This window comes from Rattus norvegicus, chromosome 4 (assembly GCF_021556685.1).
Source record: "Rattus norvegicus strain SHRSP/BbbUtx chromosome 4, alternate assembly SHRSP_T2T, whole genome shotgun sequence".
Taxonomy (NCBI): Eukaryota; Metazoa; Chordata; class Mammalia; order Rodentia; family Muridae; genus Rattus; species Rattus norvegicus.
In genome coordinates this window covers 63,665,745-63,689,680 of record NC_141537.1, presented here as the reverse complement: position 1 = coordinate 63,689,680, position 23,936 = coordinate 63,665,745, and positions in this window count along the sequence as shown.

The following is a 23,936-nucleotide window of genomic DNA, read 5'->3' as shown; positions in this document are numbered from 1 at the left end:
ACCTTTTGGAATGCTTCCACCAGCCAAAAGGAAGTGTGTAATCAGGCAGCATCTGAGGCCTGTAGCAGAGATTTTCTCCTTTTCTTTAACCTTCTCAATGTTTCCACCAGTGTATTTGAACAGTACCTTAAGTTATGGCTTTCTTTGTTCTGTTACCATAAAGACTCCATTGAAATGCTACCACTTTGGAACATTGAAATCTGGAGTAACCTACATCTGTGTTCCCAATTGTGGTGACTCACACCCGACTCCAGAATAAACTATCTCCCATTCCCTTTGAACTGTGTTTTTCCCCTGACATCCCTTGTGCCACAATTACCCTCTTCCACTTTCCGCTTCAGCCTTAATAACAGAAGAGGGCCTTGTTTATCCCGGGCGGTAAAGGAACAGAAGGCAAAGGCCTTTAGCAAATCATCTCTCTGGATATCTCAGACTCAAGAGAGTGGCCCCGCTCATCTTTAAATGTCAAAAGTGAATAGGAGCTCGGCCTTTTCTCTAAGCAATTCTTCTGTAACAAGTTCTGATCTCTTCCTAGACGCTGGGCTCCTAGGGCTGCTTATGTGTAAAGGTCATATACCAAAGAAGACAAAAGAGAAAAATTGCATCTGGTTTCAAATGATCCCTGGACATACATTCCCCTCTCAGCTCCGCCTGCCCCAGCCATAACAGCTTTTCAAGGTTTATCGCCTCACATAAAACTATTACACATCCGCAAACATCTCTAAGACATCATCTCTCCAACTCTGTTCTTTTTCCTATGTTCCCGACATCAAAGTTAATTGAGGTAAATGGCAGGAAAGAAGATTCGTGAATCTTGGATATCAAAGATTTTTCTAATTCTTGCTCTTTTTATTCACTGAGATCCCAAGTGGGCCGAGAGGAATCGACCCCTTTAAGGAACACCCCTGATGCCTCTGATTCTGACTGAAGTGGCACAGAGGAGGGGGCACATTTGGAAAGTGTGGTACATGTCCTGCCAGGCAGAAATTGGAGCTGGGGTCAAGCGCAAATCTCACTGGTAGAATCTCCCCTCCCACCACTGACTCCGGATACTGCCCTTTGCCCAGCTGAGAAGCCGGCAATTCCTGCTGGCCTCCTTGTCTCTCTTGCCGTCTCTCCTTTATCAGCTGCATAACTTCTCTCCACTCAGCTTTCACCTGCATCCTCCCCTGGATTCCCTCTCCCACTGATGGATGGCATCTTTGTGGAATAGTTTGGCTGGCTACATTGTCCTGCTGAAGGGTCTCTGGGAAGGATCCTTCTCTGTGGTAATGGCTCATTTAATCACATCTTTTCTACTTAACTTCTCGAAGCACCATTAAAAATATTAATTTTATTTTTAAATGTGTGTGTGTGTTGTGTGTGTGTGTGTGTTTGTGTGTGTGTGTGTGTGTGCACCCTCATGCGCGTTTGTGAGTGCAGTTACCCACAGAATCTAGAAGAGGACATTGAGTTCCCGAAGGTTCGGGCAGGTGTGAGCCTCTGGATGCAGGTGCTGGGAACTTTGGGTGCTCTACAAAAGCAGGGTGTACTCTTAACCACTGAGCCGTATTTTTGGTTTTTTAAACCTCAAATCCATCACAGCTAAAACCAAACGTCTAGTAAAGAATTAAGAGAGAAGGAGGTGGAGAGTGAGTCAGGCTGAAAGATCAGCATATGACAGAAACCAATCAACTGAGAGAAAAGCTTCCTGCGCCCCAACCAGGGCCACAGATAACAGATGTGGAGGAAATCGGACCATAAAGTCACACGGCACGATAACCTCACACAAGGCGTTTACTGAGAAAAATACAGGTGTGTGGCTGCCTTGGGGGCGGGGTTTATATAGGATTTCTTGGGGGCAGAGCCTTCCAGGATAGCCTGGGATTGGCGGGATTATGTGGCCTAATCTTGGGCTTTTTACTTTTTTAGACAAAGTTTTGCTACTTGCACGTCAATTGACTGGATCCAGATGGTTGTGAAAGTGTTCTTTGGGCAGAACCTGGAAGTTGGAGATTCTCAGGGGTGGGGTCTGGCCACGCAAGTGCTCTTTGAGGGGCTTACAAGAATAATTCTGGTTTCTGTGATCCACCTTGCGGGAACAAGAGGTTGGAGATAGGAGGGGAGGAGATGCCCACCAGAGAGAAACATTCTTTCCTAGCCTGATTCTGGGACTTTCGCTTTGAGACATAGTTTTTTTTTAGAGCAATACTGGTGAGGTGCTGGACGGAACTGGTGGAGTCTTGCACTGTCATTTGCTGGTTAGAGCCTTGGGGAAGTGACTTAACCTCTCTGAACTCTAGTATCAGCATCTACCGAAGAAGGCAGCAAAATCGTTTGTGCAAGAGAGAGTTATTACAAGGATTGACCAACCTGTGAACTACCCACCACACTGTCCAACACGAAGCAAATGCCACACGACCGTACAGGGACGTCTCCATTTTGAGGCCATGCATTAGGGTGATAGCTTCTCCTCCAAGCTTCTGCTTGGCATCTTCACAGAGGGTCCACAGCGCTACAGGTTTTCTCTGCCCCTCTCCTGCTCCTCCACTGTAAAGCTAGAGGAATACATCAGTTGGGTGGTCAGCCTAGGACCAAAATGTCCTGCAGATGGCCATGGCGGAGGCCGTGGACTAGCAATTATGGGATTATAGGGGTATCCTCCAGGTTATCCTGAGACAGTGCCCTCTCCTCTGCTTGTATCCTATCTGTGATGGTCTGCATATGCTTGGCCCAGGGAGTGGCACTATTAAAAGCTGTGGCCTTGTTGGAGGAAGCGTGACACTGTGGAGACCCTCTTCCTAGCTGCCTGAGGATGCGCAGTCTGTTCCTGGCTTCCTTTCAATGAAGATGTAGAACTCAGCTCCTCCTGCACCATGCCTGCCTGGATGCTGCCATGCTCCTGCCTTGATGATAATGGACTGAACCTCTGAACCTGTAAGCCAGCCCAATTAAACGTTGTCCTTTATAAAACTTGCACTGATCATGGTGTTTGTTCACAGCAGTAAAACCCTAACTAAGACACCATTCAAGAATGTCCCTTCTTTCTGCCTGCTATGACTTTAACAGGCAAAAGCCCCACCCCCAACAGGTTCATGTGCCTAGAGCTTGGCTGACAACTCATGGGATGTAGGAAAATGACTGGGTTCTTGGGGCCTCTGGTCTAATCATTGGATGAATCCTTTCATGGCTTCTTAACATGACAATGTTGTTTGGAAGTATGAAAAGTTAGGAGGTGGGACCTCTCTAAAGGAAGTGCTCACTGGGCAGGCGCATGCCCTATTTGTACTCTGTTCTTGTCCTCCGTAAGCCACTACTCTCCAGCACGTGCCTTCCATATGACTTTTAGCCTCATTTTAAGGCCATAGCCATGAAGTCAGCCGTCCACAGTGAGACCTCTAAAACCATGCACCAAAGCAAATCCTCCTTTTATGTTCTTTGCCTGCAGGATTTTGTCTTAGCAACACAGTGTCTGACTACCATACTGTTGCCTCCTCAGAGTTCAGACTGCAGAAGCACCATTCTCTAGGCCTGCAGTGCTCGTGTGATAATTTTGAAAATGTAAAGAATGTCACCAAGGTCCTGGGCACTGGCTAGAGCTAAGGAAGAAGCCCAGAGGATGGCATAGTAAGATAGAGGAAGGTGGGAACTGACTGGAGGCTAACATCCTACTGTCCTACAAATCAAGGATCTGAGGTAAGCTCCAGGGCAGTGCTATGGGAAGTGGGTGGGGTGGAGTGAGCTGAGGTGTTCCAGTTGTGGGCCAGAGTTGTCCTGAAAAGGACCTTTGACCCAGGAGAATCACATTTCTGTAAGGCTGTCATGGTCTATCCCAGGGACAGGGTCTTATTCAGTTTGACTAGGCCAAATCTCTTGAAACAAAGAAGTCTATGATATCAGCTGTCAATAGCCATGGGGCACCAAGGAGGGAGATAGGTCTCCCCGACAGGGCTAAATTTCTACATCAGCTGGTCAGAGGCCAGCCTTACTCTTTCCATCTTTCCCTCTGATGTCTTGGCTCTACCAAGCCTGCCCAGGCCTGCAATTTGAAAGACTTTAGAATGTCTCTATAAGGGTGAGAACCCCCGCCCCCACTTTTACCATGAGCATTCCCATGGTAAATGAGCCAGTCTCAAGAAATTTTAATAATCAAAGAAACGAGAGGAAAGAAGGCACTGGGCTATCTCATCGAAGAACTGGGACATCTGAGTAGGGCCAGACACCGCTGGGGGAAGGCAAACTTCCCCTCCTCTTCCCATCCTCTGTCCCTACCCCTGCTCCAGAGGCATCAGAGCAAGGAGCAGCCTCTGCTGGGCCTCACTCTAACCTGCCTCCAAGTGAGCTGAGCCTGCTCCTGCCAGACAGATCTCCTCGGCTCTACCCATTGGATGCAGAATAAAAGGAAACCTCACAAAACCCAAACAAAACTGAGGGGAATGGGGATCCAAATTCTAACCTCCACTGCATTTAAAGAATGAACGATGAATGGGCTGGGGGGACCTTTTAAAGGTGTTCTTAGACCGAGTTGAGTTAAGAAAAGGGGGAAAAACATAGGGCTTTTTCTGAGGGAAGGAAGGTTTGCATTTGGCCTACTGGGATCAACCCAGTCAGAACTCAGGGTACAGTGGACTGTTCAGTATCTTGATCCCAGTTCTCTGGAACATCCTTTGGAAAAAATGATGGGAGAGAGAGGGGCGGGGAGGACCCTGAAAAATCTAGTCACTGAGCACAACGGTGCTTTTTGAACCTGGCAGAAGGAAGCCCCTGAGGGGAGGTTTCACAGAGGAAGTGAACGTGCTCATCCTGTCTCCTGTTACCCCGCCACAGGACTGGTGCTGCCAAGAAGACCTAAGATGTTTGTCCTGAGGCCACTGGGTAGAGGCCTTGGTAGGCAGTGCCTTGCTGGGCCTAGGTCTGCTGATGCTTGAGTAGTGCAGTTAGCGAGTGACTTCCAGGACTGAGTCAGGAGTATCAGAGATCCTGGGGGCTGAGATGTATGTGGAACTGGGAAACTCCATGAAAATCTAGATTCCCCTCCTGCAGTGTCCACAATGGCTTAGCTGCTCTATAATTTCTGCCCAACGAAAGCTTGGGCCCAGGGGTGACCCTATGAATTTCTGCTTGTGAGAGCCAACCAGTGCTTAGACTCCTAGGTCCTCTCTCTCCTGGACCAGCCCCACCTGAACCACACCACCCCCTACAACTTCTTCAAGGAGATGTCAGTGAGCATGCAAAGACAAGGTGCTGTGGGCTGCCTCTCCTTGCCTTCCAAAGCCTGGGTTCTACTCAGTTGGCCAAGAGATGAACAAGCCTGACCCTCTGACCCAAAAGAGTCCATTCTGAGTCCCCAGTCCTGAGAAGCCATGGGAACACTTGTTAAGTTTCCAAGACGCCTTATGCCTTGGACTAGCCTACAGGCCACACACAAGAGCCTACTAGCAAAGGTCTTCATTGGAAGAAGAACACACAGGATGGATGAGTTGGAGCAGACGGTAGACATGGTGTTGGCTGGATCTGTTCCCCACCCCCGAGATTCTGAAACCCACTTGAATGGTGTTAGGAGCAAAGGCTCTGCCTGTACTTCAGGAACATGCCCCATAGCCCCAGCCCAAAAGTGGTATGGGGAACGCAGTGAGGGGTTGGCAGCAACCGGGACACTGCTGAGGTTTAAGACCAGAGAAAGAGCCCACTAGCCCTCCCTTTAGCCTGGGCCTGTGCTTCCACCACTGTGGAAACCCACCAGAATAGGGTTGCTCTAAGAACTTTGTGCTTATTTTCCACCCCTTGGGTTCTGAGGGAAAAAAATTCCTCTGGAAACTTCCATCTCAGCCCCAGCTCAACAAAAGGGAAAGGGAATTTTCCTACAGGGGCCACAGGTCGCTGGGGGAAGAGGCCCAGAACCCGGCCAGACACCGCCTAAAGAACCAGGAGCTGGGGTCCTATGGAAAGGAAGTCAGGTCTGGAGCAAGAGCCATCGGGATCCACCCCTCCCTTCCCATTCCCCTTCCCTTAGGACAAGGATGGAGTTCCACGTTCCTCCTCTTGCTCTTCTATCATGGGATAGCCAAGTTTCACTGGAGCGCTGATCAAGAAATAAAGAAATGCATTCTGTTACAATTCCTATTCCAAAGAGGAGACTTTCTATTAGGACTAAGTATAGAGACTTCTAGAACATTCTTTCATCCCCTCTTTGTCCCTAAGAGCCTTCTCTTTATTCTTGACTTGTTAAATATCCCCTTGCTTTTAAAGGATGAAGTGTAATTCACCCCTGATAAAGCTTGCCATTTAAAAGTAACATTCTGTGGTATTTACACCATCGTCTCTTCCCCGTGACTTCCTATCCCAAGGTCATCTCCCAGGAGAGATGAGAAAGGACTTGGCTGGAACTCTCCCTGACATGTTTCCTAAGCAATCCAAGGCTGTGGTCACCTGGCATAGACGTGCCCCTCTCTGGAATTTCCAGGGTGTCCTATGCATGCCCCTGGACTCCTGCCATGAATAGACAAGTTGGGCTCCCAGTAGAGTTTTCCATTGATTAGAGCCTCTTCATGTGGGTTAGAACATTCCTTTACCCTGTGACCCAACAGGGAAGTCAGATCTCAAAGATGGAGACTTCAGATTCAAATGTCTCCACTACTCTGTCTCCCAGATGAGGACACAGAGGCCCAGAGACTTCAAAGTTGAACAACTTAGTAATGGCGTCATGAAGACCAGAAGCCAGGTCTTTCCATGCTTTGGCCACAGCCTTCTCTACTATCTGATTCTTTCAACAATCACCATTAAATGGATATACTCCCCAGGGCCCAGGACTACACTGGGCAGGCTGTTCTGTATCTCTGAGTCCCTCAGAGAAGCCAGAGTAGACCTAACCCAAAAATGGAAAAGGCAAAACCAGGTCAAGAGTTGGGGCTCAGTAAGGTGGAACTCTGTTGTCACCCAGTGGTGGCCTCAGAGCCAGCCAAGAGGAGTGCTGTTCTCAGCAGCTCCATCAATGGCCTCTTCCCCAAGATCGCTCATGGCTTCTCTCATTGGCCTCAAGTTAATGACAGAATGATTATTAGCTCAGGTTGATGGAATACCAAAACCAGCTCCTACCAGCTCACAAGAGCTGATTTTCATAGTTATGGGAAACTTGCAAAAGGCATGATTGGGTTTAAAAATGAAGTTCATATATTTTTATAATTCAATATATTATATTAGAAACAGACGATCCATTTTTAATGGTTTTATTATATGCTCCCATTGTCTAAGCTTAGGGCATTGTTTGAGGTTGAAACTGGTTGTGAATGTTCAGGGATGCTACATTGTATCTTAAAATGGGCCACTCGGGGGATATATAACCACGGGAATAGGGCAATGTCACCAATGGACATCTTTATCTATTTTCTTTTTATTTCCCATCCACCAACAGGTCCACAATGGATGCCAGGACCACACCTGAGCAGCCTTCAGGGTGCCTTGAGGCTCCCATTCCACGGTGGCTGTTCACCAGCCACACTTCACAGGGAATAAGCTAAGATCCCATGGTGCTGTGACCTCCTCCCAGGAAGGGGCCGAAGGGAGCCCATTCAAAGGAAGGCCCACTTGCATCTGAGCATCTCCTTCACTTCAGTGCATGCATCAGATATATGAGACTAGGCTGCCGCTACCTGTTTCTGTCAACCCTGTACTTTCATGACTGGGGGAGGGGGCGGGCGGGCTTGGATCAGTTTGAAGCTACACATTAGATTTAGGGAGTTAACGAAAAAAACCCAGCAGTTAAAAACTGTCATTCAGAGTATGAACACTTGGGGGCAGCATTGCTCTGCTTTCTTTTGTGTCCAGGGGAGGCTGGGAGTTTGGACTCGCGCTGCCGGTTCGGGGTGAATTTCATTTTGATCTGCTTTTCATCCTCTGTAACTTTGTGTAATTTAGACAGACGGTGACACCGTGAGGATTAGGTTGCCTGCAATAGGGGCTGGGCGTGTTCTCACTATCACCGCGGGTTTTGGGGATAGTTTTTGTACTGGCTTCCAGGCATGGACAAGGAGGAGGATGAAAGGCAAGTTAGGAGAGCCTGGAAATGTCTAGGTTACAAGAAGTCATTTGCCTGCTTTCTGGCCAGGACTTAAAACAGATTTTACAGACAACGGAAGAGAGAGATCTATAATTTACTGATTACCTCCTCGGTGCCAAACCTTTTCATTTGATTATTTTAAAAAATCTTTGTAAAAGGTTTTATTTATGTTTTACTTTATATGTATGAGTATTTCACCTATGTGTCTATATGCACACCATATGCATCCCCGGTGTCCGTGGAGGCCCAAAGAGGTGGCAGGATCCCGTGGGGCTGGAGTAACAATCAGCTGTGAGCTGGGAACCGATCCTGGGAACCTGAGTTGGCTACAAGAGCAGTAAGGGCTCTTAAGCGTTGATCCAACTCTCCAGACCTCTTATTTAATTCTTACCACAATCATTTATTCAAGACAAAAAACTTCCATGCTTTCAGCAGACAATGCTATTCACTGGTCAGCATTCACAGCAAATTTCCTAGTGGTTCCCTGGGGGCAGGCCAGTGGGTTCTACAACACCTGTCTGTACCCAGGAAGGAAGGCGCTTGGGGCCTCCGTGCTGAGCAGCAGAGGCGACATAACTCACTTCCACTTCCAAGGACAGAACAGAGAAAGACATAAAGGAGAGGAAGGGAAATGAAGCATTTTTAAGTGAATGGGTAAACGTAGTCCCAGCTGTAGCTAAAATCATTGAAGTAAAAATAGACTTTGAGCAAACCCAGAACGAAGGTCCCCCGGGCTTAGAAATTCACATCTTCAGTTTCCTAAGGACATCGACTGTCCCTCTCACATCTGCAGACTTCCGCTGTGACTCCAAAGCTGCAGGAGGGACATGCAGCTGCAGCCACACACCATACAGGAAACATGAAAAGGCCTGGCTCTTTCTCCTTGCTTACGCTCAGTGAGGGCACGGGTAGAACAGAGCCCCAGAGAGGTGAAGACACACAGACACAACTAGAACTAGAGAGCTGTATGTTCAACTTCACAGGGGCAGGGTAAGAAGGGAAGGAGGACATCTGAGTTGGCACTGTGATAGGTAGATGTTGACGCCTCTGAGTGAAGAACAAGAAGCATTGATCCTGTTTATGTAGCCAGGTATTCTCGTACCTAATCTAATCTGTTTATTATTAGTGTGCAGGCAGGTGTGTGTGTGTGTGTGCATGTGTGTGTGTCTGTGTGTGCATGTGTGTATGCTCATGTGTGTTTGTGTGAATGCCTGTGTGTGAGAGTGTGCATGCCCATGTGTGTACACATGTTTGTTTGTGTGTGTGCATGTGAATGTGTGCATATGTGTGTGTGTGCTCCTGTGTGTTTGTGTGCATGCAGGTGTATGTGTGCACTCACAGTGTCTGTGTGTGTGTGTGTGTGTGTGTCTGTGTGTGTGTGTGTGCATGTATGTATGCTCATGTGTGTTTGTGTGAATGCCTGTGTGTGCATGTGTGCATGACCATGTGTGTGCACATGTTTGTGTGTGTGCATGTGAATGTGTGTGTGTGTGTGTGTCTGTGTGTGTCTGTGTGTGCATGCCCGATCATATGCATGTGTTCACATATTGGGGAAAGCTTCTTCAGACTGTTGGAAGTTCTTCACTTGGTCCAATCCTATGTTCCTATGTCACGTGAGAATTGTGTTAACCTATTCACTACGCCACCAAGAGCCCTTCCTTAGCCATCCTTTGAGCTGGGCCCTGCATTTTCCTACCATAACCCACAGAAATGGACGAAAGAACAACGGACATAAACAAGGGAAGAAAAGAGACTGAAAGGAAGGCCAAGGAGAGAGGACCAAGATGGCTTCTTAATGATAAATGAAGCCATCAGACCCTGTTTAACGATCCCCTCTTGGGTCTTTATTTTCGAAAAGCAGGAGAAAGAAAATAGAAACAAGGACAATAACGCCTATTGACTTTCTAGATTTCTGCTTCCCTCTGTGCATGGATTTTCTTGAACAACTCAAGAGAACATATTTCTGAAGTCTCTTTAAAGTCTATTAATTTCGACATGGGCAATCAAGAGCGATCATCAGCCCATTTATATGAGTTGTTTGCTGGGGAATTGAGCCACCATCTCCTGGGCCTTCTTCCTCCTTGACTCTGCAAAACTGCTACTATTTCCTTTTCTTATACTGCCTTTATCTGCACTCCCTGTACATGGAAGACTGGGGTATTTTCAAGTCAAAGGCAGCAGGACTCCTATGGCTGTTCTAATGGTAGGAAAAGATACTTCATATTAACTTAAAGCTGGAAGGGACCATTACTGTTATTAATTATGTCTAGGTGTGATGCTGTGATCCTAGAACTTGTGAGTTGAAATCAGGAGGTTGAGAGTTCAAGGTCATCCTCAGCTATACAGTGAATTTGAGGCCAGCCTAGGCTACATGAATCCTTGTTTCAAATAAGCAAGAAACCTTCCGGTTTCCGTCTGCACCTGGAACTGACCCTGTGCCACAGCTTTCGGTACCCAGATCTGGCTGGCTGGGAGAGAGCTGGTCTCCCAAATAAGCAAAAAAGAAAAGAAAGAAAGAAAAGAGAATGAAGCACAGAAAGATCATGAGCTATTTTCATGGAACTGGGCATCAGAACGACTAACAGCCTCACGCAAGGACACTAGCTAATGAGTGATGTAGCTAGGAACAGCCTGAGAGGGACTCAATCAATCAGCTAGTGCATACTGATCGATGACCATAGCCCTTCCATGCCCACAAAGGGCGAGGCTGAACTGACAACACATACCAATGTGTATAAAACCCAGAGAGTACTAGCGTTATTGGGAGCATGGCTGCCTAGTTCATGGCGCTCATGTCAGGGTTTGCGGGCACCCTTAACTCCTGGGGAGTGGTGATTTTAGCAGACTGTAGAGACACTTCTTTTTTGGAAAGGGTGATAGTGAATACAGAGGCTCATATCTGGTCAAAGTGCTGAGAATGACTGATCCGGTTATCCTCTCACGCAGAAATGCCGGCATGTATTCACAAAGCGGAGTGCGCCGGTCCAAAGCCACCTACAGACACAGCCACATTGATTGACCTTTCAGTATGAGTGAGTGTACCCAAAAAGCATAAACATTAAAATCTTTATGCCCTAGGGTGATCATTTATATCAGTTATGATTCTCTTTGTAAAATCCCAGGACTCTCACCCGCTGCATAGCTCCTCCTCTCGGAGGCTTAAGCCACCCCAGGACTCTCATGCCCAATCGCTCCCTCCATCTCCCTCTGAACTGCTGTCTCCAGTCTCCTCTAACTCAAAGAATGGCTCACTTGAACGGCTCCTGCTTTTGACCAGTTGCCCTGGCCCAGCACTGGAGCCATGGCCGACTTCCTCTCTCACAATCCAAAGCTAACTCACTGGTGAATGAGGACTGCTGGCTTCATCTGCAAAACTGTTTCTAGGAAGTGGACATGTTTAATACCTCTGCTGCTGCCAGCCAGCCCCTTACTGCTGGTGTCTCGGGCCTGGAGCACTGAAAGAACCAGAGGATCTCGAGTTCCCATGCCTTCCCTCCAATGGTTTTTTCTACACACTAGCCAGACTGACTCTTGGACAGTGTAGAACACACACCCTCTCCAGCATCTAGAATGAAACGAAGGTCTCAGTGTGACCCAGGGACTAGTCTAGTGGCCCCTAAAACTTTGCTTTCTAAATATCTGTTTCTCTCTGTTTCTCCTTCTCTTCCTCCTTGTCAATCCTCCCTTCCTTTGGAGGAACCACACGATGGCTAGCCTGGAACCCAGAAGGTACACTCCTGCTTCAGGCCTTCTGAGGTCTGTTCCCACAGCACTGGGATAAGTTTTCCGTCTGAGATGCCCAGGTCTTATCCTTTACTCTTACATCAATGTCAATTTAGATGTCACATCTCATCCCAGGATGAAACCAGCCTTTCCCATATGCTCCAGCACTGGGCTCTGCTCTCTTCCCAACAGGTCTCACCACTTGCTCCTGACTCAGCTTTTTTTTTTTTTTATATATATATATCTATGGAGTGTCTGTCTCAGTAGAACTCAGGCTTTCTGAAGCCAGGAAGCTTCAAGCCCTGTGCTCTCTGTTGGATCTATGAGGATTCACCCACACAGCATACTCTTGGAAGCTGTTTGTGGATGGATGGATGGATGGATGGATGGATGGATGGATGGATGGGTGGATGGATGGATGGGTGGATGGATGGGTAGATGGATGGGTGGGTGGATGGGTGGGTGGGTGGATGGATGGATGGATGGATGGATGAATGGATGGATGGGTGGGTGGATAGATGGGTGGGTGGATGAATGGATGGGTGGGTGGATGGATGGGTGGATGGATGATGGATGGATGGATGGATGGATGGATGGAGGGATGGATGGATGTGGGACATGAGCTCATTTCTTTCCATGGTATAAATGGGTTCTGAGGGAACTGAATCCTTTTGGGGGGAACATATCTTAACCACTCTTGGCCTCTTCAGCAGCAGGGGTAGGTCAGTGCTTATAACTTTATTCCCTTTTTCAGATCCTCTGAAAAAAAAAACAGACATCTTAGGGCTACCTGGGAAGGCTGGTCCCTATAGCTGATATCATGTCAGTCTGGAATTTTTACTGCTATCCCACTAGGCCTTGTTTCTGTCTCTGTCCACCACCCTGAAGAGGTTGATTGACTTCCCTCTCTTGTTTACAGTGAAGAGGTGTGTTGGCTTTTCTCTCCTGTTACAGCTTTACACATGCATGTTTCCCAGCTGGGTCTCAACACCAGTTCCTTTTAGTATGCCTCTGTCCCTCAGAGATATTTTATCTTAAACAAAAGCTTTTGCTAAGAGGGGAGTCTTAATAAGAAAAGGCAAGAGAGAGGATGGGAGAAATCAGGAAAAAAAAGTGACATTTGGTTGGCAGTGCCTAACTGACTCCTGGGACATCTTACCTCTCCTCTTACTGTCCTCCTTGGGAAATGTGGGGGATCCTGATGATGTTGCCTGGCTCTCTGAGTGTCCAGGTTCCCCTTTTAGATGAAGAATGGTCCATAGGAAGGGCATGTTTCCCTCACACTTTAGGGGATGCCACAGAAGGCATTAGCAATGACATCCTTTATAAAGTTGTGATTCCTAAATAAACTCATTTGTAAAATCTTGAGCTACTCCAGAGACAGAGCATTAGGCTGGAACCCTTTCCCATTCCCGGAACAAGCTGGGAACCCCGTCTGTCCTCCTTCCCCCAATCCCACTCGCACAGAGAAAACTCCAGACTAACAAGTCATCACCGCCACCACCCTGCCCCATCTTTGCGTTTTTGGCAACCCCCCCTAAGAGTGTCAGCCAAGGATTCAGTTTTTAGCCATATATGAGCACGGTCCCAGCTGCTAGCTGACGTCTAAGGCCCATAAAATCCCCTTTCGGAACCCGGGGCTTGTGACTTCACTAACCTTTACCTGTGAGATTGGCGAACCCAGTGAAGAGTTGCCTCCTAATAAACCTGCCTTTATTTACTTTCAATCTGGTCTAATCTGGATTATCTCCACATCACAGAGGGAACGAAAATGCCTATCAGGTCTCATGTCTTCTCATTTGATTGATAAGGGAACAGAGGGCCAGAGGTGACAGAAGGGTTACCACTGTGGTAGGTTGAATAGGTTTGGCCCCATAGGCATATGTGTTTGAATGCTTGGCCCCAAGGGAGTGGGACTATTAGGAAGCAGGGCCTTGGTGGATTAGGCATAGCCTTGTTGGAGGAAGTGTGTCGCTGTTGGGGCAGACTTTGAGGGCTTCTATGTTTAAGCTACTACTACCAGTGTGGCTCCCAGTCCCCTTTTGATGGCTGTGGATCCAGATGTAAAGCTCTTGGCTCCTCCAGCACCATATCCGTCTGCATGATTTCCACCATGATGATAATGGACTAATCCTCTGAAACTGTAAGCCAACCCCCAATTAAATGTTTTGGTTTTTAATAAGAGTTGCCTTGGTCATGGCGTCTCTTCACAATAATAAAACCCTAAGATACCCATGGTCACGGAGATGGTAGTTTCAAAGCTAGGACTCGAGATCTTAACTGCTGTCCAGAGCGTCTCCGCTGGACCTCAGGATGCTTCAAGGACTGACTCCCCCACCCCAGAAATTGTGCATGCACTCATTTAGCAAATAATTCCTCAAAATAGTCAAGTCTGGAAACATACCATCCACCCAAAGGCCTGCCTGCCACATTTATCTCAAGTTATCACCTCGTCCTGTCCAGCCCCCACACTTTTCAAACCCCAACCCCACACTTTCATTACAAGCAGAGTTTAGGCAGCTCTCCAGACAATCCAAAGATCTGTAAAAGATCCTTATCTTTTGGAAGAAATTTCACTTTCAAGTTTCAGTTAATGACTTTCCCAGCAGTAGAGCAAGTGTACCTTCAAATGTCAGCTTTACACAAGAGAGAAAAGTTCCAAGTCCAGGCCTGAACAGAAAATCCTATGTTAAGTGCCACTGGCCCTGTGGAGTTTATTTAAGCTCCCAGGATTAGCACCTCCTCCTTCATCTGCACCCCTAAAAGTGATGATGGGAGCCCCAGATGTGTGCAAAACATTGCTTTCTTCTTGGCAGGATGAAAAGCAGTCATGCGACAGGTGATGTCCCATGACTTTGCTTTCTGAAGGCAACGAACGATAAATCGCACTCCTGGAGAATCCATGTTTCCGTATTCACGGTACTGATAATTTTTGTTCATTAATCCTTTTGGTAATACTCCACCCAGGAGAGGAACAAAAACATAAGACAGACAACTACGAAAAGAACCACGTTGTTCAAAGGCCTGCTGTCTCTCTTGGGTGCACACAGGATGGTTGAGTCGGTGCAGAACGGAACACAGCAGAGGCTCTCTCCCCGAGACCCTGGCAGAGCCCAGCTGAAGGAGTCTCTTCCTACAAGGAAAACTAAAGTTAGACATTATTCTAACCCAGTCCTACCGAATCCAGTACAAGCATCGAGGACGCAATATTCGGTTAGAAATTGGACCAAGGAAAGAGCAGGCTGCCATGGGCTGTTCAGTTGGCCGGCTGGCATCTAAGGAGCAGGCTGAGAGCCAAAGGCTAATCTGGATGCAGCAGCCACTTAGTGGATGTTCCGGCCTTCATTTTGGCTAGCTTGCAGGGAGCACAGTAGGCTCAGGATTAATGTTAGGCCCGAGGTCCCACCTGCTTGAGGGGATGTTACTTCTGAGGAATAGGCTCTCCCAGGGCCTCTTCTGGGAAAGCCTGCTGCAACTGGGTTCCCCTGAACCCTCGTCAAATGGGACCATTTCTCCCTTGTGTTTGCCAGTCCTGTGCCTAGTTTATAGCAACCCACTGGAGTGCTAGCCGCACACAATCTATGATTTTATTTTACTTTTTATTACTGACCCCTAACTACCTGCCTGGAAGTGGACAGTCTCCGTGTGCTTCTGCTTGGTGGCCGCTTAATATCGATGTCTTAACTCTTGCATTGTGAATTCAGAGATGGGGAAAATGTTAGAAAACAGGTGGATTTGAGCGTGGGCATTCTCTGCTTGCCTTTACGCTTCATTTATCCTTCTTGGATTTTAAGAAATTATTTATTCCTTTAATGTACATGTGCTTGTATGAATTTCTATAAGGGACTATGGTAGGCCAGCAGAGGAGGGTATCAGATACCCTGAAATTTGAGCCATAGACGGTTGTGAGTCACCATACCCATCCGAGTGTTGGGGACTAACCCCTGATCCTCTGTAATGGCAGTCAGTGCTCTTAACTACTGAGCCATCTCACCAGACCCCCCCCAAATCTCCAACATTTTAAAAAGTTATTTGTCTTTTAAACTGCTATGTGCATATGGGTGTGGGTATGTGGGTTATAACTGAAGGTGCTCATGGAGGTCCGAGGTGTTGGGGTTCCTCTGGTACTAGGTCACAGGATGGACTGTGGGTGCTGGAAACCTAACGCAGATCTTCAGCAAGACCGGCATGTACCCCTACCTCCTGGACCTCCTCTCCAGCCCCCTTCTTGGATTTTGAGACAATGGAAAGGTTAGTGGTTTTAAAAATGAATATGGAAAAGGCGTAAGTTTCCATAGTTATAGAGCTTTTTTTTAAACCCCTAAAATGAACAATAATTCCAATTATAACTATCCCACAGGACTATTGCAGGGCTCAAATAAGATAATGTGCATATGGAAGCTGGTTTGCAGGGAGGAGAGCATGATATGGGTAAAAGGTGTTATTATCCCTTTAATCTTTCTGGTCTCATAATGGAGAAAAATTTTTCCAAAGACAAATTGGGAGCTCATTTCCATCTCTCAGCTGCCTCCTGCTACATGATGCCCATGACAATTAAATGCTGCAGAAGAGTGTGGCAGGATACAAATAAACAGCAGTGTGGGATAAATCTGTCATCCAGCGCTGCTGGAGACAGGCAGAATTCTCCTTCAGGCTCTTGGAATACATCGCTAGCTAAGGCACTGATTCACATAAGGGCCACAGACAAGACCTTCATTCCATATATCCAAATTCTCTGTTCCTCCATCAAAGGCATCCTTCCGGAGAGTGTGGCTATTGTTCGTGAGGGCAATGGGCAATATCTCCAGACGTAGATGTACCACATCTACCTGGGCCTTCGTTCTTTGTGACTGACGGACCCACTCTCTGAGAACAGTAGTTACTTTACTGTTCCTGTGAAGAAATACCTTACAGAAATGGTTTAGGAAGGGAAGGGTTTATTTTGGCTGACAGTTTGAGGCTACCATGATGCAGAAGTCTAGCACGATGCTTCACGGATGTACAGTCGTAGGAATGAGGCATCGGGCCACACTGCACCTGTAGCCGAGAAGCATAGACTGGTGCTTGCCTTGCCTTCTCCCACTTACTCCAAACCGCAGCCTGTGAGCGGTACCACCCACATCTCAGCAACCCACTCTAGACGCTCCATTATACACATACCCAAAGACTTGTCTCCTAAATGATTCCAGATCCTGTCAGGTTGGCCATCAATATCAACTACTGCACCAAGGTACAAAAGTGACAGCCACTCATGGCTCTCAGTAGAGCTTGGACATTGTCCTCAGCCCAAGATATCTCAAGCCCAATCTTCTCACATCTCTATGACTGGTAGTCATAGGGAGGGTGGCCTCAAGGTGGGAAGCCTCTGAGGAGCTCCGGAGTTCTCTAGAGGATAAACGGATGCTGCCATATAGCTGCTCAATTTGTGTCCCTTTGCCTGGACCTATATTATCTGTCCTTTCCAGATATTGTCCCTAAAAACCATCCCTAGAATCTGCGCTTATCTCTAAGGGGACCAACCTGTGACATCTTGAAACAATTTCATGACAAATGGTTGCTGGTTTGCAGGGACAATGACGTGCTAAGTCCTTAGAAGCTGGAAGGTCCCATGTCGGTCTGTGTCTCCAAGCCAGATGTTTAGATATCAACAGCATTTTCCGGTCACCCCGTGGGTGAAATGAAGTAAGTACTTGACAAATTTGAGGTGAGCAGAGAGCTCTGGAACCCGGAGAGGATTAACAGCCTGAGCAGCGTTTGTGACCTTGTCTTCCTCACTCTGAGGATGCATGTTTCGGTCTCTGGCAATATAATTTGAAAGCTCTTTATTCTGCAAATCAAGAGGCCCAGACTCCTCTGAGGGAATGTTGCTGAATGACAGTCCTGTGAACAGAGGTGCTTCATTCCCATCTAGCTGGTGGCTTAGTCCTGGGGTTTTGTGTTTAAGTATGCCAACTCTCTTGCATATGTCCAGATGAGTTCTTTCTTTCTTGGGCTCTGTGCAAGAAAGGCCATGCTCTGAAACTGAAAGAAAGCCCCAATTAAGTGTTTGTTTTTAAAATATGAATTGCTGTGGTGATTGTGTCTCTTCACTGCAACAAAACCCTAATGAAGACACAGTTCAACAAGTCTAAGAAGGTGACACAACATTGTCATGTTAGTGTCTCCTTGACATAACACTGATTTCTGTTTCCTAAGAGTCTATACATATACATACACATACACACACATACACATACACACACCCTCACATACACACACACACACACACACACACATACACATACACCCCACACACACATACACATACACACCCCCCCACATACCCCCACACATACATATACACCACACACACACATACACACACATATACATACACATACACATGTGCATATACACACATCCCCACATACCCAAACACACACATACATATATACCCCCCACACACATACACATACACATATACATACACATACACATATACATATTCATGCCTGAAGCCCAGCACTCAGGAGTCTAAGTCAGAGGATTGCTTGAGTCCATGAGTTCAAACCTACCTATGTCAACATAGCAAGCTTTCTTTCTTTTTTCACTTCCCTTTTTCTAGTTTTCTTTTCTGGTCCAACACTTCCCCTGCCTCTAAGATCTGCTGGAACCAGAACAGTTCCCAGGCCAAAGCAGTTGACTTTCAACCATGCTTCTCAATTACCAGGTCAGCCATGAGACCACCAGCCAAAGACTTCAAGTGCCATCAGCTCTCACATTTCCCACAGCCCCTACCTAGAGAGGGTATATTTGTACCTTCGCATGCCTTGTCTGATAGCAAAATTGATGAATCAGTATAGCAACACCTATGTCTCCTCCTAACTCAGTCCTCCCCTTTATGTGTGGAAGAACTGCCCAAAGTTGAATATTTCAAAGACTCTTTCCCTGAAGCTAAAGACCAAGGGCTCCTTACCTATTTTTCAGATTGTTTTAATAGCTGTGTGATAGAAGCTTTTCCACCACTGTCATTCAGCAAAGAAGGGACAGAGCATGGGGAGGGGACACTGCTGTGTTCTTGATTTCCACTGCCATGGCCAGTTTTCTTAGGACTGGTCAGGGCAGCCCAACAGCCTCCCAATTCTTCCCTATCAGTGCACATCTCTCTCTAATATGCAGATAACTCCTTGGCGAGGTGAAGAGGAATAACTGCTAGGTTTCAGGCTTTTCTTGATCCTGAGATATCACAGGGCTTTAATCTGAGCTGATTTAGGTGACCAATTAAATGCACCCTCTCTAGGTTTGTGCTTAGTCAGGGACTGTGGAAAATCCTGAGAGCAGAGCTACACCCCCCACAACCACCACCAAGTCCAGCAATTCCTTCTCAGAACCACCACTCACCCAGCATGCTCCTCCTCTGACCAGGCATAGTCTGCCCAGAAGATTTTAGGTCAGGTCTGCTCCAATTTTCCTGAAATTAAACCTTACAAGCCAGCAAATTCTGAGGATGCTGCTCTGATATGATGTCCCTTGCAAAACCCATGCTAAAACTTAGTAACTATCATGACAGTCTTAACAGATGGGGACTTTAGGTGGAGATAGGGTTCCAGGGATCCTGTTTTGGGGCTGTTAATAAAGAAACAGGTTGATTGTTGCATATCCTAGACATAGGATATTTAGCCCACATCGCCACTCTAATCTGTATGATAACCTCTGGCCTGTTATGTTATAACAGGAGGCCAGACTACATGGCTCTCTCTGGTCTTGAACTTTGTAGTCTTTCCAGACAAACACATTTCTCCTATTAAAATGTGTATAGTCCATAGTATGCTATAGCAACAGAAACTAGTCTAAGGTAGAGACATTTGAAACCTGGTACCCAAATCCCTGGAGAAGAAGGAAAGATGGGGACTTATGTCTCTTCGTAAGATGGGATACGGTCCATCCAACAGGGATCTCAGGAAGTGTGAAGGACTCAGAGAAAACCGAAATCAACCAGAATAAGAACAATTAGAAAGGTGCCTTTTGGGGAGACACTGAGATGTTCTTTGTCCTAAAGTACCTTTGAGCTCAAGGTGCACTGGCAAATACTCGTGACAGCATCACTAGGAAGAAGAGAGAAGAGAAAGTCAGGCACTCTAGCCGGACCACTTCTAGAATACTCTCCAAACAGCTAGTTTGAAGCTGGCTAATCAAATACCATCAATGAACCCTGCTCTCGACTTGGTTATTATGCTAAATCTAAATGAGTTTCAGGGCAAGAATGGGGCTCACCCAAGACTTTTGCAGGGGCTTGGAGAGGGGAGAGGGAAACCATGCAATTTCCAGTCAACATGTCAAATTTCTAGAGAGCTAAAAACAATGTTTAGGGGTCTCCCCACTATAGAAGAAGCTCTGAAAAAGGGAGAAGCATGAACCTCCCCATGCTGGTGAGAACAGGACAGGCGCATGGAATTAGAGGGATGTATCAGGCTTGCCTTGCTCACCAGAGAAGAGGCTATTCCAAGAGAGGAGAGCCAGGCTGATTAGTGTGCAGACGAGGGAGACCAATGAGTGTCATTTCTGTTTCTAGAAGTCACTGTGGAATTTGGAATTTAAAGAACCAACTTTCTGAGGTTGAGCGGTAGAGATGCTCACCTTTTCTGGCTGCCTGAGCTGCGTGCTATGAATGACCTACCCCTGCAGGGCAGTTTCTAAGGAGATGGACCTCCCTACTCCGCTTAAGAGGTGAGCCCTTGCTCACAATCTGAAGTATACAATAAGCTTGTGTGTTGGATCCCCTGAGTAGAATGGAACCTACCTCAGGGCAGATCAACGTCTTAGCCATTCTTGTTCTGCCCTATACTACTATCTGGGATTCCCTAACCCTAGCCTAGAGGATGCCAGTGTTCAGACTCCATGACACTAACCACTGAGTTCACTATGGCCCGCGATGGTTTGATTCTGATCTGTGCCCCATCAGCTCACATTTTGAGTGCTTATTCCACGCGATGCTGCTGCTGTTTTGGCTGTGAAACCTTTAGCAGGTAGAGCCTAGATGGTGGAAGTAGGCCAGTTCAAAGGATCTTTGAAGCCAATGACCCAGCTCGACTTCGTCTGCTTCCTGATCCACCATGACATAAGGAACCTGTATCACACACTCACACCTATGAACTTTGCTATGCCCACCCACTATGATGGATTGGGACTTTCTATAACTGCGAGCCAACATAATTTTTTCTTCCCTTAAGTGATCAATATTGGGATCTCTGAAACTGCTCTCTCCCCCATCTACTACACATAACTTCTAAGTACCTTCTTGGTGAGTGAGATCACTGTATTCACCTGGCAGTGATCCCCGCTGTCTCCCCATCACTTGCTTCACACAGTCATGAAACCAGTCAGCTCATCCCTTGCCTCCTCAGCTGTGCTCCATTCTCCTCCCTAGTGCTCCTGGTCCTCGTTACACTTATGGTAGACCCCAGGGATCTGCATATCTCTGCCCTTTAAGCATTGGGATTACAAGGGTGCTGCTATGGTGGCATTCTTTTTTCCCAGTGTGATTTCAGGAGAGTGGATGTCGGTCTTTACGGATGCTTGTGAACGAGCTATTGTCCTAGCCTGATACTTCATTGTTCAAGTAACTCTCCCATTCTTCTGCCACAGGACCTTTGCATGTGCGACTGCCTCCTTTGAATTCTTTATCTGGAACTCTTTCAGTTCTGTGGTAGGAAGATAGGTGCTGTCCAGCTGTCTCCAGAACAGGATACACATGCCTCATGGGGAGATAGGCAATGACACAGTGGGAGGGGAAAAAAACCAGTTATTCCATGCCAGGCACACAGAGTGGCAAACAGATGTAATCCTAGCAGTTAGGAAGCTGAGGAAGGAGGGTCACCAGCTCTGGGTCTGTCTCAAAATGAGGAAGATGAGGAGACAGAAGGGGAGGAGGGAAGTAGAAAAGAAGGTAGAGGAGAAAGAGGAAGATGAAGGAGGAAGGGAAGGGAGGGGGAGGGGAAGATAATAAGAGCAGAGGAGAGGAGGGAGAGGAGGAGACAGGAGGTGGGGGGAAGAAAAGTATGCTGAGGGTTTAGGTTGAATAAGAGAAATCAATTCAGACTGTCATCTCATCATCAGGCTAAGGACAGGGGCTGCTTCTGTGTAAGTAGAGGATCAGGAGCTTTGAAAACCACATGGGGGATGCTAAGGAAGAGTATCTATGTCCTCGTGCCTAGCTCATGTTTCTTTCATGGGAACTCATGGGTTACATTCTTCAGTAGAAACTGACTCTCTCAAGATGGGACATGGCTTACAGGGAACCCAGTGAAGAAGCCATAGATTGCATGATGTGAATGCCGGTGACACCTGAAGGTCACACTCCTGTCATAGGTGCAGGTGACACCTATGTTTTCAGTGGTGACACTGGTGCTGCTTCAAACCTGCTCTTCATCAACCATGCCGTGACAGAAGAGCAAGGCTTTAATCAGACCTTTCAAGACTTTATCCCAAACAACTCAAACATATCGCCGTCTTTTTGAAATGTTGACCTGTTACTACGTTGAGTAACTACTACAACTATCTACAACTCCTCTCATCCCAGCATGATGATCAATGGTGACAATACATATAGATAAATATGCAGATGTAAGAGAGGTATATATACTTAGGAGCCTACATTTTTTTTGTCTATTCTTTTTGTTTTCTAGCTGAAATGTGTGGCCAAGACTATGACAATGCTAAAGAACTGAAAGAAACTGGGGATCAGGAGAGGGAAGTGCTTAGAACGTAGTCCACATGCAGCATGGGCTAACCTCAGCTCACACAAACACAGGCTAACCTCAGCGGCCCCCATGGTGTGTCCTGCAAGGCTCATGGTAGATCCTAGGGGAATAATAGCTGCTAGTATTGTCTACTGCAGAAGTTAGCCTCCTCTGTGTAACTGTTTCGTTTGAGAGGGGAGGGAGAGAGCAAGAGAGAGATAGAGAATGTGTCAGCATTTGTGAAGTTGATTTATAACCTTCCTCGAGTCTCTAAAACTCCGTGTTTTAGGGAATATTGAGAATGACTGATTTTCTTTAACCCAGCTTTCCCAAAGTAGATGAACTCCTTATTATCAAAGATATTTAGCTTTTGGAAATAAATATATTTACTTCATTTATTTATTTATTTGTGTGTGTGTGTGTGTGTGTGTGTGTGTGTGTATCTGAGTGCTCTCAGAGGCTAGAAGAAGGGTGTTGCATCCTCTAAAGCTGGAGTTACAGAGCTCCACTGCAAGCTGCCAGATGGGGGTGATGGGAATCACTCTGGTCATCTACAGGAGCAGCCAATGCACTTATCTGTCAAGACACCTCTTCAGCCCCACAGGACTCCCAGTTTTAATCATCAGCATAAAAGTCATGAAACTGGGACTTAAGGATGAGTGATTGGTTGAGTGAACAAGGGCTTGCCTCTTGTGCTCCCCCCTAGCACTTTAAGACAGAGGATGACAAGGAAAAGAACAGCTAGAAGTGGACTCATCACGTGCAGGTATCACGCCACTCATGTTTACAAAGTTCTTGTGTGCCCACATTGGCCATTGAGCCCTCCAGAGACTGGGGAGAAGGGCGCCATTGCAGTTTTCTGATGGTAAAGCTGAGACACGGCTGAGGGGTTTGGTAAGGTCATGTGGCTGGAAAATGACAGAGCCAAAGTCAAAGCCAGACAGTTTGTCCCTAAAGTCTGTGCTCCACCATTTCACAGAAGTGATCTTGAATGCCAGTCTCCCCTCCTGTGACTGAGAGGTTGGTGTCACCCAAAGATGCTCAAGGTAGCCCCACACAAAGCCCTCTGCTTGGAACCCTATCGCTCCTCTGCAAGGAGTGTGCTTCAAAGGTAGGGTGGGGCCAACTGAATGCCAAAGGGCTTGGGTTGCTGAAGGTACAGATGAAGAAGACATCTTTAGAAGATAACCTACCCAGGCTATGAGACCGGGTGCAGGGGTGGGGACAATCCATCTCATATACTCCCATATTCACACACATGGAGAAAATAGGAATCTTCCCCAACAGCAACATAGTCATGGCTGGTCATTTTCACCATCTTCTTACCCATCCCACTACTTTATTCTTTTTAAGTAAACTCCTGATATCATGGGATTTTAAAACATTGTATACCTAGAAACTCTCTAGGGTTGAAATCAGAAGGTTTGAATTTGGGCCTTGCGTCTACGGTTTTCCAGCCC